Source organism: Bubalus bubalis, chromosome X, assembly GCF_019923935.1.
Source record: "Bubalus bubalis isolate 160015118507 breed Murrah chromosome X, NDDB_SH_1, whole genome shotgun sequence".
NCBI lineage: Eukaryota > Metazoa > Chordata > Mammalia > Artiodactyla > Bovidae > Bubalus > Bubalus bubalis.
In genome coordinates, this window is record NC_059181.1 from 107133067 (window position 1) to 107149441 (window position 16375).

Consider the following 16375-nt stretch of genomic DNA (forward strand, 5'->3'; position numbering starts at 1 on the left):
CAGAGCTTCCCTACCCAGGAATGGAACTGATGTCTACAGCTTTGCAGGCAGAATATTTCCCAACTGAGCTATAAGGAAAGTCCTGAGGTGGACCAAAAGTGGAGATTAGAGGGCCTTGTTTCCGTAAAGTAGCATTGGTATATATTTTAATATCCGTGGATATAGTGCCACTTTGCAGAAAGAGTTGAGGATGCATAGAGTTTAAAAAGGATCCAAAGACTCTTAGGGTTAAAAGAGAAAAACATAAACACTAAGCCATGGGTTGAGAAAGAGTATATCCCTTTAGATCAACAAGAATAAATCAATATCAGATGTCTGTAGCTCTCCTGGAAAAGGACAGTATACTGTGATTCAAACATGACAAGTCCTATTGCAAACGCTATGTTGTATGGGGGTGGGGGGTTTGCTCATTAGCACTCACAAAGAGCAGTAGAAACTCTTTATACTTCCACTTATACAGGTTCGCTATGAATAATTTCCAACTGACCCATCTAGCTGTGTCCATAACAACCTCTATTGCCTGACACAACGATTTCCCTAAGACCTTCTCCTTTCCTCTATGCCTGTGTCCATCCTATCATCTGTGACTCAGAAACTAGCAACCATCTGAGGCCAGCCGAATGGTCACCTCCCAAGGAAATGTTCTTAATCATTCTCTTGTATATTAATATTTTCACGTTCTCTAATCACTTGCAGTTCATTACATGCAGTTTGTAGGATAGGTTTTGGAGTATGTATCTTATCAGAAATGCATGCCAGAGAGGGAAACGGATTAGAAATCAAAAGGGTGGTGATATAAAATATTATCAAAATTTGATTTATCTAAGACTGTAAGGGAGAGAATCACTCTCTTCTGCCAAGTATGTCCAAGAATCTGTTTGAAAATATAGTAAAAACCATAAACTAGAGAGTGGATCAGAAGTCAAAGAACTTAAATGAGAAGCTTATTGTATCAGTAGTCAAGAGGAGCTCTATGTCCTTGTATTAAGAAAACCCTTTTGCATGTCACCAAATGCAAAATCCAAAGCAGTGCCCATGGACTCATGATGAGTGCACAATACTGCTGGCCCAGAGGCTTCTCTTGATTGGCAGAGGTCAAGAGCAAGTCTATGCGCCTAGGGTCAGAATGCTTCTGCCCAGGATCACATCCACCTATCAGCGGGAATCAAGTGGGAGTCCCCAAACTTTACATGCTCCTGACCAAGTCCCTCACTCCAGTGCCTTTGCTACAGGCTTGTCACTCATTACTGCCTTGAGATGATCATGATTAAGTTTCACCTCACCATCTCTTCAATTAACTGCCATGGGCAACTAGAAATCTAAATGCAAAAGATTGAAATAGGACCCTTAACGTAAAACACATCAAAAACTAAACTCAAAGTTGATTAAAGATTTAAATGCAAAATCTGAAACTATAAATCAACTAGAAGAAAACATCCTGGAGAAGTTGTAAACATTGGTCTTAGAAGTGATTTTATGTATGTGACACTGAAAGCATAGGCAACAAAAGCAGAAATAGAAAAGTAGGACGACTTCAAATGATTAAACTGCCTCCCCCAAAGAACATCAAAAACACATCTACATAGAAGCCAAGCTGATGGTTACCAAATGGAAAGTTGGGGCGGGGGGATGAATTGGGAGTTGGGGATTAACATATATATAGACACCACTATATATAAAATAGATAACCAACAAGGACCTACTACAAAACCACAGGCAACTCTGCTAGAAATTCTGTAAAAACATAAATGGAAAAATAATTTGTAAAGGAATAGATATATGTATGTGTGCCTGTGCAAGCTCAGTTGATTCAGATGTGCCCTACTCTTTGTGACCCTATTGACTGTAGCCTGCTAGGCTCCTCTGTCCATGAGATTCTCCAGACAAGAATACTGGAGAGGCTCGTCATGTCCCTCTGAGCATATCTTCCCTACCCAGGCATTGAACCCAAATCTCCTTCATTGCAGGGTGATTCTTTAACAACTGAGCCAGGTGGGAAGCCCAAATACATGTATATGTAAAGCTGAATCACTTTGCTGGACACCTGAAACACAACATGGTAAATCAAATATCCTGGAATGAAAAAAAAAAAAAAAAGAATCCATCAACATGTAGAACAATTAGCTCCAAAAACTAATTGGAAAATACAGATAGATTCCCAAACTTATTCTCAAAGAAAGATCCACAGGGAACAGGGTATGAAGAGAAAAGGATGATTCAAGTCCTGACCTGTGCCCATGGGAGAGGACTCAGAATATGAGGGAGATTATACGGTTGGAGATATGCCCTGGGTGTGAGTGTTTGGAGCCATATATTGGACACACAATTCATGGGGTCTGACACAGGGAAGAGAAACACCCTTAGATGGTTGCAGGGCTATGTGGACTAACAGGAGGTCTGTGGGAAGCCCAGACTCCCCCTCCAGGAGCATGTGCTCAGGGGCTTGCTCCCAAGCCACATTGAAGAGGACAGATTGAGACCGAATTTGTGGATGCCTGTTTTCCCATCAACTGCCCACCCTCACACATCCCCTGCTTAGTTCGTGTGTCCGATCTGCACTGGAGAAGGCGTTGCCATGACCAGGCAGACAGCTGGAATGTGGGAAACAGAGGTGCATCTGGCCCAGGGCAGCATGTGGGTGGAAGAGCCGGGGTCATGCTCATGGAGGGCACTTACATAGGCAGCGTATCAGGAGAAGTCCTGATCTCTGATAGAGGCCAGACTGCCACAGCAGATGACCCAGTATGTGCCCAGAGCCCATGAGGGCCTCACCTGCACAATAGCACCCCTCTTCAATCGGGCAGGGAGAGCAGAAGCTGGGGGAAGTGATCAGCCTTGAGGGACCAAGAGGTCTCAGACCAGAAGGTATGTTTAAGCAGGGCAGGAGACATTACTAATGGTGATGGCACGTTGGAGGTAGCCTGGATCTCTGTAAGCAGCCAGCCTGGAGATTTGCTCCTTTTGTTATTTTTCTAACCAGAACACGCTCCTCTTGGTCCTCTGTGGCAAGGGTTGCAGTGCTGGGAGAGGGGAGCATATATACCTGAGGTAACACAGCCAGATCTGGCCTGACATTCAGGGCTTCTGCTCCAGAAACTTGGGATCCCACCCTGCCCCCAATAGGACAGTGAAAGCCACTGAGGAAAAGGAAGTCTCTGCCTCACATCTGGCTTCAGACGTGGTACCACTGAACTCCCAGGCATAGGTGCTGGCAGACCCTAAGGAAAGATGTGACTTGTGGTCCATCAAATCCAGCTCCACCCCACCCCCACCCCCAGCTGACTATGCTACAGACTCTACAGTGATGCTCCCCGACAAGATGACCCCTTCAAGACCATAATAGATAATTGATGCACTTAAATTCAGAGAAGCAGAGAAAATGGGAAGACAGGAGGACTGGTCTCCACTGAAAGACTGAGAGGAAGTCAGTTCAGTTTGTCAGTCATATCTGATTCTTTGCGACACCAGAGCATAGAATAACTAAAGAGACTCTTGATGAAAGTGAAAGAGGAGAGTGAAAAAGTTGGCTTAAAGCTCAACATTCAGAAAACAAAGATCATGGCATCTGGTCCCATCACTTCATGGCAAATAGACGGAGAAACAGTGCCAGTGGCAGGATTTACTTTTGGGGGCTCCAAAATCACTGCAGATGGTGACTGCAGCCATGAAACAAAAAGACGCTTACTCCCTGGAAGGAAAGTTATGACCAACCTGGACAGCATATTTAAAAGCAGAAACATTACTTTGCCAACAATGATCTGTCTAGTTAAGGGTATGATTTTTCTAGTAGTCATGTATGGATGTGAGAGTTGGACTATGAAGAAAGCTGAGTGCCGAAGAATTGATGCTTTTGAACTGTGGTGTTGGAGAAGACTCTTGAGAGTCCCTTGGAGTGCAAGGAGATTCAACCAGTCCATCCTAAAGGAAATCAGTCCTGAATATTCATTGGAAGAACTGATGTTGAAGCTGAAACTACAAAGCTTTGGCCACCTGATGAGAAGAGCTGACTCATTTGGAAAGACCCTGATGCTAGGAAAGATTGAAGGTGGAAGGAGAAGGGACAACAGAGGATGAGATGGTTGGATGGCATCACCGACTCAATGGACGAGTTTGAATAAACTCTGGCCGTTGGTTATGGACAGATACATGCTGCTGTTAACCCTCTTCAGCTAAAACATCTTTTCCACAAAAAGTTTCTGAAATCTGGTGCCTGTTGAGGGGCCCCCATGAGAAGATGTGTGGTTCCCTGTGTCCCCCACTGTCATGGATGCTGTAGCCCCCCAACAAGCATCTGTGCCATCAGGCTGTTTTGGGACTGCAGCCTTCTCTAAAGGGTCATGGAGGCCCCCTCCAGTGGGAACAAGAGGATCCAGTCACCCCAGAGGGAGGGTCCCATAGAATACAACTTCATGCCTACTGGGACTCCTGAGGACCCTGGGCCAGCCTGTCAAATTAACCCCCTCGCCTGGCATCCTCAGTGAACACAGGGAGTCAGAGTCTTGGTCTATGGACAAGTCTCCTGTGAATTTTTATGTTTAATTCAGCAAATATTAGAAAGGTAAACCTATTAAGCACTGAGATCACACTTGGGAGAAGATGGGAAGAGTGAGGTAATTAGCAAGACTTTGGACTTGTCCCAAAATGCGAATGCCAAAGAATGCTCAAACTCCCGCTCAATTGCACTCATTTCACACGCTATTAAAGTAATGCCCCAAAGCCTCTGAGCCAGGCTTCAGCAGTACGTGAACTGTGAACTTCCAGATGTTCAAGCTGGTTTGAGAAAAGAGAGAGAAACCAGAGACCAATTTGCCAACATCTGCTGGATCATCAAAAAAGGAAGAGAGTTCCAGAAAAAAAAACAAAAAAAAAACATCTACTTCTGCTTTATTGACTATGCCAAAGCCTTTGAATGTGTGGATCAGAATAAACTGTGGAAAATTCCGAAAGAGATGGGAATACCAGGCTACCTGACCTGCCTCTTGAGAAACCTGTATGCAAGTCAGGAAGCAACAGTTAGAACTGGACATGGAACAACAGACGGGTTCCAAATAGGAAGATCATATGTCAAGACTGCATATTGTCACCCTGCTTATTTAACTTATATACAGAATGCATCATGAGAACGCTGGGCTGGAAGAAGCACAAGCTGGAATCAAGATTGCCAGGAGAAATATCAATAACCTCAGATATGCAGATGACAGCAACCTTATGGCAGAAAGTGAAGAAGAACTAAAGAGCCTCTTGATGAAAGTGAAAGAGGAGAGTGGAAAAGTTGGCTTAAAGCTCAACATTCAGAAAACTAAGATCATGGCATCCGGTCTTATCACTTCATGGCAAATAGATGGGTAAACAGTGGAAACAGTGGCTGACTTTATTTTTGGGGACTCCAAAATCACTGCAGATGGTGACTCCAGCCATGAAATTATAAAAACACTTACTCGCTGGAAGAAAAGTTATGACAAACCTAGACAGCATATTAAAAAGTAGAGACATTACTTCACAGACAAAGGTCCGTCTAGTTAATGCTATGGTTTTCCCAGTAGTCATGTATGGATGTGAGACTTGGACTATAAAGAAAGTGGAGCACCGAAGAACTGATGTTTTTGAACTGTGGTGTTGGATAAGATTCTTGAGAGTCCCTTGGACTGCAAGGAGGTCCAACCAATCCATCCTAAAGGAGATCAGTCCTGAATGTTCATTGAAAGGACTGATGTTGAAGCTGAAACTCCAATACTTTGGCCACGTGATGCAAAGGGTTGACTCATTTGAAAAGACCCTGATGATGGGAAAGATTGAAGGCAGAAGGAGAAAGGGAAGACAGAGGATGAGATGGTTGGATGGCATCACCGACTCAGTGGACATGATTTTGGGTAAACTGTGGGAGTTGGTGGTGAACAGGAAAGCCTGGCATTCTGTGGTCCATGGGGTCACAAAAATTCGGTCACAACTGAACTGAACTGGATTTGTGACTGAACTGAACTGAACTGGATTTGTCCCAAGAGGCTGACTGTGTAACTGGGAGAGAGGAAAAATGGACCAGGTGAAAGGAAGAAAGGATATAGCCAGACACAGTGCAATGCCTCGGGAGAACTTTGGCCAAGAGGACACTGATTGCTACAGAGAGGATGTGGGAAAGCTCGGAGATGCAGTCCAAACTGAGCTGAGTAAACCACAAGAGGAGACATGGAAGCAGGCATGTTCCCTGAGTCTGTCTCCATTCTTTAACAGCATGAGTTCATGAAGCTGAGCAGACACATTGAGCCCAGGAGGGAGCACTGGCAGACAGAGGATCAGCATCTGAGAGCAAACTTCTGGCTAAGGGCACACTGTGTGGAGCCAGTGCTGTGGAGAAAGGAGAGGGCCACCTGTAGGCTCTGAGTGAGTGGCAAAGGTAGTCGGTTGGCATAGAGAGTGCCTTTATAAAATAAGGAGCTAACATTCAAAACCCAGGAGATCTCTTACTGAACTTCAGCTTTTTTGGCCATTCTGGACAAATCAAAAGGCCTGGCACCTGGACTGCACACCCTCCTATTGTGAGTGGCAGCTCCTCCTGGGCTAGATCATGCCCTCTCCGTGTGTTCTAGCCCCCTCACTCCCTGTGGTTTGCACCCGCTGACCTCACTTCAGGTTGCCTGCCAGGGCCCTGGAGCAGCAGGGTCACTGTCACTTGGCTGAGTCTCATGGTCAGTCAGAGGACTAAAAAGGACAACAGGTTCTGTGCATAAATCTTGTCACTACAATTTTACTACTTGTTACCTTATCTTCCTCATCTGTTAAGAGGGTGTACTAGTATACTCAATTATATAGCAACCACTCAGTATATGTAATTTGCTTAGCATAGCATCTGGACCCATCAGTTGAGTTAAGTTGCTCAGTCCTGTCCAACTCTTTGTGACCCCATAGACTGCAGAACACCAGGCTTCCCTGTCCATCACCAACTCCCAGGGCTTGGTCAAACTCATGTCCATCGACTCAGTGATGCCATCCAAGCATCTCATCCTCTGTCACCCCCTTCTCCTGCCTTCAGTGTTTCCTATCATCAGGGTTTTGGTTTTGTTTTTGTTTTCCAAAGAGTCAGTTCTTTGTATCAGGTGACATAGTACTGGAGTTTCAGCTTCAACATCAGTCCTTACAATGAATTTAGGACTGATTTCCTTTAGGATTGATTGGTTAGATCTCCTTGCAGTCTAAGGGACTTTCAGGAGTCTTCTCCAGCACCACAGTTTAAAAGTATCAGTTCTTCAGCCTTCAGCCTTCTTTATGATCCAATTCTTACATCCATACCTGACTACTGGCAAAATCATAACTTTGACTAGACAGACCTATGTCAGCAAAAAATGTCTCTGCTTTTTACTATGTGGTTTAGATTGGTCATAGCTTTTCTTCTGAGGAGCAAGTGTCTTTTAATTTCATGGCTGCAGTCACCATCTGAAGTGAATTTTGGAGTCCAAGAAAATGAAATATCTCACTGGTTCCATTGTTTCCCCATCTATTTGCCATGAAGAGATGGGCCCGGATGTCATGATCTTACTTTTTTGAATGTGGAGTTTTTAGCCAGCTTTTTTACCCTCCTCTTTTACTTTCACCAAGATGCTCCTCAGCTCCTCTTTGTTTTCTGTCATAAGGTTTGTGTCATCTGCCTATCTGAGGTAATTGATATTTCTCCCAGCAATGTTGCTATGCCAATAGCAAACTGCTTAAAAACAGTCCCCAGAACCCCAGAGGGACATGATAGCAGGCTGGTGACAATGAAGCACTTTCTTCTGCCCTTGTCAGCCAAGGGTAGGTCCCAAAAGCAGATGAAAGACCCCAGCATAATTTTCCTGGTCGCCTTCCCCATAACATCGTTGTGCACCAAGTTTATCCCAGCCTTTCAACTCACGGAACCCTCCCTGCTTGCCTAGTGACTGTGCACTGTTACTACACTCAACATACAGATGTGAAACCTGCTGCTGAAAAGGGTCAGCCTGACGAAAAGGGTCATCACTGGCTCAAGATCTAAAACCCTGGCTTCTGAGTCACGATGCCACAATGCTAAAGACAAACTCAGGCAAGGACACTTATCTGGACTGCTCAGACCTGCACTGTGAGGCTGATGGCCATATACCCTCATGGATAACTGGGGTACCTCAAGGGTCACTGGGGCACAGAAGCCGGCTGGGGTAGGCAAGCAACAGACAGCTTCCAGATCATGGGCTGACCGGAAACCACAATTTTGCTCAGGGAAAACCTGGCCTTTGTAATTTAGGGTCCAGGTTAATCCTAAGAAAATGATGAGCTACCAAGCATGGAGCAAGTGAGCCCCCACTGCCACTTCCTAAAGGCAGATTTCCATCCTGTCCAAAGTTAATGCACAGGTTTCTCAGAGACAGAGGAGGCTGCCCAGCAGGGCAAGAAGCACCAGCAGCAGCACAAAGCTCTTTCTGCTCATCTCCTCTACCTGCATTTCCTATTGGTCCTTGAGAAGTGTGCTATGAAGGCAAGTCAACCATGTGAGCCTAATGCTGCTGAGCTTCTGGTGGCATTGCCTGTATCTCAAAACCAGAGACTCCTGAAGCACGTTAACATTCCAGAATTATGTGGGTCGAACAAGGTTTTCTGGGGCTGTATTGGGAGACTGCACAGGGCTCCAGATGTCCTGAAACAAGATGGTAGACAGGTTTCCAGAATTACAAATTAGTGAATACACATGCTTGCCAAGGGTCCTTCTTCTTTTCAGCTCTAGGTTCCACCCATTTCTACCACAGAAGACCATGGTTGGTACCAAAAGACACCACATCCTGAGGCTGTTTGGCAGACGGTGGGGTGTGTAGTTATCCAGGTTGACCTGGGGCTGGCCCTCGGTCCTGCCTGTCCCAAGAAGGGCATCCCTCTAGGCTGAAGGCTGGAGGAAGGTAACACATCCTCTACCCCTGGGCCTCTGGCCGTCCTCTGAAAGTGTTCGCTCTTAAGGGACTAGGATCACTTGTTCCTAATGCTTTGTCCAAAAGCCTTGGGGGCCACGAGAATTTACAGATTTAGAAATCATTGACAGGGACACAAAGATCATCAACACCCCGGCAGGGGCTGGCAAACACTGACATGGCAGCAGTGAACCATGTGACTGTTAATAGCAAGTGGGCTCAGTTCAGTTCAGTCACTCAGTTGTGTCCAACTCTTTGCGACCCCATGAAGCACAGGACACCAGGCCTCCCTGTCCATTATCAACTCCCAGAGTTTACCCAAACTCATGTCCATCCAGTCGGTGATGCCATCCAACCATCTCATCCTCTGTTGTCCCCTTCTCCTCCTTCCCCCAATCCCTCCCAGCATCAGGGTCTTTTCCAATGAGTTAACACTTCACATGAGGTGGCCAAAGTATTGGAGTTTCAGTTTCAGCATCAATCCTTCCAATGAACACCCAGGACTGATCTCCTTTAGGATGGACTGGTTGGATCTCCTTGCAGTCCAAGGGACTCTTAAGAGTCTTCTCCAACACCACAGTTCAAAACACATATATGCCTGTGGTGGACTCATGTTGATGTATGGCAAAACCAATACAATACTGTAAAGCAATTAGCCTCCAATTAAAATAAATAAATTTATAATTTTTAAAAAAAGCATCAATTCTTCGGTGCTCAGCTTTCTTCACCGTCCACCTCTCACATCCATACATGACCACTGGAAAAACCATAGCCTTGACTAGACGGACCTTTGTTGGCAAAGTAATGTCTCTGCTTTTTAATATGCTATCTAGGTTGGCCATAAATTTCCTTCCAAGGTGTAAGTGTCTTTTAATTTTATGGCTGCAATCACCAGCTGCAGTGATTTTGGAGCCCCCTCAAAATAAATTCTGACACTGTTTCCACTGTTTCCCCATCTATTTCCCATGAAGTGATGAGACCAGATGCCATGATCTTAGTTTTCTCAATGTTGAGCTTTAAGCCAACTTTTTCACTCTCCTCTTTCACTTTCATTAAGAAGCTTTTTAGTTTCTCTTCACTTTCTGCCGTCAGGGTGGTGTCATCTGCATATCTGAGGTTATTGATATTTCCCCCGGCACTCTTGATTCCAGCTTGTGCTTATTCCAGCCCAGCGTTTCTCATTATATACTCTGCATATAGGTTAAATAAGCAGGGTGACAATATACAACCTTGATGTACTCACTCCTTTTCCTATTTGGAACCAGTCTGTTGTTCCATGTCCAGTTCTAACTGTTGCTCCCTGACCTGCATACAGATTTCTCAAGAGGCAGGTCACGTGGTCTGGTATGCCCATCTCTTTCAGAATTTTCCACAATTTATTGTGATCCACACAGTCAAAGGCTTTGGCATAGTCAATAAATTTGGCCATGAAATACAGAATGAAGCAAAGCAAAGGCTAATAAAGTTTTGCCAAGAGAACTCACTGGTTATAGTAAACACTCGCTTCCAACAAGACAAGAGAAGACTCTACACATGAACATCAGCAGATGGTCAACACTGAAATCAGATTGATTATATTCTTTGCAGCCAAAGATGGAAAAGTGCCGGGGTCCAGTCCTGGTGGATCCAGGGAAATTCAAAGGGGAGACGGCTTTGGCGAACTGGATACAATAGCTTTAATTAAATATTAATTAGAGGTATAAAGAGTAATAGACTAAGGATAGCTCAGTAGGAAAATTCAGTGGAGAAAAGAGGCTGAATAACTTGGTTTATGTGGAAAGCTAATAAAATTCCAAAATAAGGAATGTATGTCACCTACATCAGCCGCAGGCGTCCTCCCATTCTCCCGAAGGAGAGGAGACACTAAGGCCTCCCTGGTCAGATCTTAGAAGCCCAGGCATAATTAGTAGGCTTGACGAGCCTCCACGTTCCAGATGGGGATTCAACCAGAAGGTGAGAGAAAGAATGACATGGGGAGACCAGTCTTTCGAGGAGCTGATCCCATTTTTTTATTTTTCCAGGGTCTGTTATTATACACTGAGATGTTATACAAAAGTCAGGCGGGGTCAGCAGTCCTGGCTTTTATTAAAGTCAGGTGCTTCACACAGATGTATACAGAGGTCTTAGGGGTGTTACATCATCTTCTGGCCAGGGGGCCTGCTGACAATTTATGACCCTCTCCTTGTGACAGTGGTCAGTCAACCAGAACACTTATTTCTCCAGGGGTGATTATTCTTAAAACAGATGCCACCTTCCAAAGGTACCAGATAAAGTTACATTCCTATAGGGTGAGGGTGCAGTGGGTTTTAATTAAGGAAAGAATTTGCTTAGCCTAAGGTCTGACGTGATTAATATCAAAGGTTAATACTTATTTCTTCTATATATTCATTAATGTGTATAAGGGCAGGGGATGTGGAGACTTAGCAGCAAACATTGGCTCAACAAATGAAAAACCCTTCACCAATACAATTTCTAATCAGCCCACTATACCATACTAATAGTTTTCTAACTTCTCTAAAGAACCTGTCTTTAGAAGGTTTAAAGCATCTCATGCCTCTCACGGTTGAAAGGCTGTGAACAATCACATGTGGCCGGACAAGCCTGTCAGGCAGGCTAGAGAACCTTCAGAGGAGATTGTAGGTTGAAACACTCCTATCACGCACAGGAATTATTATTAACTGGAGCTCTTAAGTTAACTCCTTCTCCGAAAGAGGTGTTGGGGGACAGCCCCCCATAAAGTCAGAGGTGTAGGTGAGAGCACAAGGTAGTAAAGTAGGCAGACTCTAGATTTGGGGGTAGATGCTCGAGAATTTCCAGGGGGACTCCTGAGGCTCGATCCCACCTTGGCGTATGTCAAACCTCATTCCTCATGACCTTTGCCACAGGCGGAGTTCCTCATGCTAGCTCCCGGCAGCGAAGCGCTATACAGTCAGCAAAAACAAGACTAGGAGTTGACTGTGGCTCAGATCATGAACTCCTTATTGCCAAATCCAGACTTAAATTGAAGAAAGTAGGGAAAACCACTAGACCATGCAGTTATGACCTAAATCAAATCCCTTATGATTATACAGTGGAAGTGAGAAAGAGATTTAAGGGACTAGATCTGATAGACAGAGTGCCTGATGAACTATGGGCAGAGGCTCGTGGATTCAACAGGTGTGGCTGAACCTCAAAGACACTGAACGTTCCACCAAGGCAGGATTGACCCACTGGCATTGGATGTCCTCTCGGGAAAACATGCATCACTGACATGAAGGCCAGAGAGACTGGGAGGCAGGCCCCAGAAGACTGGGACATCCAAGACATCTCTGAACTTCTGAGCCTACAACAGCAGCCCACCTCTCCCACCCCATAAAGAGCTGGTGCCCCCACCCTCAAGGGAGCAAACTGGACCAGAGGCCTCCCTCACAGGTGCCCTCCATCCCAGGAAGCAGGGGAGCTGGCTGCCCTGATCTGTGGCAGGACACACGGTACTGCCATGGTGAGAACCAAGGAAGCATGGGAAGAGCTGGTCACCTACTGCTGGGCCACCAAGCAGAGTGAAGTCACTGTACAACACAGGTCGGGCTTACCCGGCCTGGTGATGGAGGAAGATGGATGACACACCCCTCCATCCATCCCTGCTGCCCAGGGATGGAAGCAGAGGCCTTGGGGTTGCACTGAGCTGCCTGGAGCCAGGGACCATGAAGAGGGCTGCCACCTCCCAGGAGGCGGGTCCCACATAGGAGGGAAGGTGGTCCATACAACGCAGCCTCCCAGAGCTTTGATAGGTGGGCAACCAACCAAGGTACAGTCCAAAATGACACTGAGGCCAAAGGCAGCCACCCCAGTAAACAGGTCAAGATCCCTCGCCCAGGTTGGGCCCCTGAGCCAGTTCTCAGGTCTGCAACTGAGGAACAGGGATGGGGAAGGTCCCTGGGAGAAGGACGCTGCAGCACCACAGCAAACAGACATGGGAACAACCCCAGCCCCTCCCAAAGGGACCTCGGGCACTGAGATGGTGAACCCACACAGGCAGGTGGGACCACCAGAGGAGTGGAGGTTGCCAGACACAGGGTCAACTTGACACCAACTTGAGAGACACAGTTAACTCTGACTCTGTGGTCCCTTTGGGACGACCCCCTGGGCTGGGATTTCTGGGCACAGGGGCTCAATGGTCAAGGGACACAGGGCCAGTCCCCAGGATTCATCAGTCAGTCTTGAGCTGCGAGGGCCTGGAGGCCTGGAATGCAATATCCCCCAAAGCCAGGTCCAGGGCTTAGTGAGACGTCTGTTGAGGACTCCTTCAGAACCTGGGGGAACGTGTGATGTAAGGAAAAGATGGTAAGGCTGAACAGAAACCCTGCATGAACTCCAGTGAGTAAAAGAGAAATGCACAGAAAAAGAGAGGGGATACACACCCTGCTCATGAACTGAAGAACCTGCTCACCTCTGGGGGCAACTCATGGGCATCCTCTGCTCCTGACCCCTCACACCCACTCTGTGCTTGGCCAAGTCACCATGGTGGGCACACTAGTACTCAAAGGATAGCTGGACAGGTCTCCCACCCAGAGCGTGAGAGTCCCCTCACTGAAGTCCTCTCACCGTGGGTATGGGATGACAATGCACACTCCAGTCCGCCCTCCCTGTTCCTTGTCCTTGCAAACTAAACAGCTGGATCCATTCTGTGAGCCGCAGCCTGGTGTCTGGAGGTCCCCTCCAGTGCTGGTGGGCGTGGCACCTGGTTTGCGGCCATCCTGCCCAGATGGAGGACAGTGAAGAGCACATAGACCCCAGAGCTTGGAAGTGATGGACACAGGCAAACCAGCATCTCCCACTTCCGTGTCAAACATGATGTAAAGGCCTGTGATATGAATGAGAGCAGGGCAGCAACAAAGGCTCACAGAAGCTTCCCCGGTCCCCCTGGGTGGTGTCCCATCCCCTAGGCAATCAGTACCCTGAGAAGCAGCAGCAGAGTGGCCATCCGTGTCCACAGGTCATATGTGTGCCATGTCCTCTCAAAGAACTGCAGCAGAGCTGAGATTAAATCAGAAACTCGTCTGGTTCTCAGGCTGGCCCCTCCATCTGGGCTGTATGCAAAGAGGTGTGGTCAATGGGAGCTGCCCTGGGGACAGAGGGGAAGTAGGTCTGGTTGACCTCCTGGAGCTACACAGCTGCCCCTGGGTTTGTCCCGCGTGTGGGAGTCCAAGGCCCAGAACCAAAGCTAGGCAGGGACGGAGGAACTGACATGGAGGTGAAGGAGCCCTCTCTCATGGGCAGAGTGCTGGACACCAGGGCAGCATCTCCTTGAGGACTGCTTGCCCCAGGTGCCAAGCCTGGGGGTGGATGGCAACCCCCAGTGGAAGGACCTGACAGACACATGCTGACCTGTGGGGCACATACAGCTCCGAGACATCAGGCAAATACTGAGTCCATTGCTAGCCGGAAAACAGAAGTGAACGAATCTGCAATACAAACACCAGGGCAGGATGAGTGCCCAGACCCCAAAAGAAGTGCCCACAACTCAGCACAGAAAGGACACACAGCTCAGTGGAGATATGGGCAACAGGCATTTCAGAGAGGAAACCACATTGGCCAAGGAGGACATGAGGGAAACCAAGAATCTGTGTCAAGCCCTTCCAGGTCAGCGCTGTCTGCAAACGCACAACAGGAGCAAAGTAGAACCCTCACCAAGCCTCAGAGACCCAGGTGGGGAAGGAGGCAGCACCCCCTGTGGATCAGTCTACACATCTGGGCACGTGAGGAGAACTGGTGCCAGCAGCAGGGATGGGACAGGTGTGGAGAAATGCCACGGAGCAGGGCCTCACAGCTGCCCCCATCAGCAGCCACACATCATAGGTGTCCAGTTCACTGGGCAAGGTCTAGTTCATAACCAGGATGCAGAAAGAACAGCAGCAGCCTACCTACCATTCACAGGATCCTCCCTCATGATCTGAGACCACTACCAGGAGGTTCTGGCGTGTATGGAGGTAGCTGATAACCACTCTTGGAGCAAGGACCGAGGCACCAGCATGAGGGAGTTGGGTGTGGTATTCGCTCGGGTCCCTGCAGCACTGAGGCCTCAAATCCAGGAGGCAGCCTCTGCCCCTCAATTCATAGCCGGGAGAGTTCTGCAAGGAGAGAGCATGCTAGAAGGGAAAGTACTGCTCAGAATAACATTCCCATGGCAGCAGTCGCATGGGTGCCTGGCTAATGGGAACCAGTGAGACATCGACCCTGCCTTCCTGGGACTTGGTGACCCTTGGCAGTCCAGACTTGTGCACAGCAGCCACAGTCTGGATGGAAGAACAGGGCAATGGCTTCAACAGGAAGATGCAGGGTGCCCCAGAACTACCAGATGAAAGCACGTGACACTTGGACAGACGGAAAAGGGATGTTACAGCTGTGCTTGGAAGGAGGACAGTAGGTTGTCAGGACAAGAGGAGCCAGCAGTCCAGGAGCAGGATCTGCACGATCTGAAGTGTGGGGTCCCAGATGTACTCTGCACAGAGCCCAGGGCCAGCACAGCCATCCAGAGTGCTGGGAAATGAGGAAGGAGACCTGGGACCACAGGAAGCCCCCCAGGGCACCATGGATGGGTTGGGGCTTGGGCTCAGCTGTACTTCCCATCCAGGGTTGAGGAAAGATGTGTGCGCGGTGTGACACACATCGACAGAATCTATAGAGTGTGCAACACTGGGTGGAAGAGGAGACAAGAGGGGTCCAAGCTGGTGGGGGCAGCCTAGGCTGACAGCACTGGCCCCAGGCCATGAGGCCTGAGCTCAACTAGTAGCAGTGGGGACGGGAAGAGGAGCATTTACTGTGATCAGGCATTTGGGAGGCAGGGACACAGCAGCCAGGGCGGCGGTCAGGAGCAGAATCAGGTGGTTGCCCTGGGTGGGCTGAGCCCCCAGACAAGAGGAAGAGTTCAGGAAACAGTTTTGAAGGCAAAGCTGCCTTTCTCTGAGACATCTCAGGTCCCAGGGGCAGCAGGTAACACAGGGAGGATTTTCTTCCGCATCTGCAAAAAAACAGATAGACTTGCTCAGCACTGGGCCAACAGTCCCAGGGTGGCTTGGAGGGGAGACAGCCTGGGTTTTCAGCCCAGAGATGGGGAACTCTACCCAGAGGTCATGCCTCTCTCTGCTTCCCTGGCCCCTGGGGTCCACTCTGAAGCTCAGATGCAGTCACTGAAGACACTGGGTCACGGTCACTTTGACTCTCGCCGATTCTCACGGACTGGACGCCTATGGCAAGGACTCAAAAGGGCACAGTCTGGCCTCTGCCATGAAGCTGGACAGGCTCACTCTCCGTGGGTTTCCTGGGCCCACAGCTCCATCCTTGTCAGCCACGCCCTGCCTCTGGTGGCTCCACCCCACCCAGAGCCATGCCCAAACCCCGCCCCAGCCCCAGCCAAGCCCCTTTCTGTCCCAGTCCCGCCCTGCCCCAGCCCTGAGTTGAGTCCTTCTCCAGAATCTCCACCTCAGCTCCGT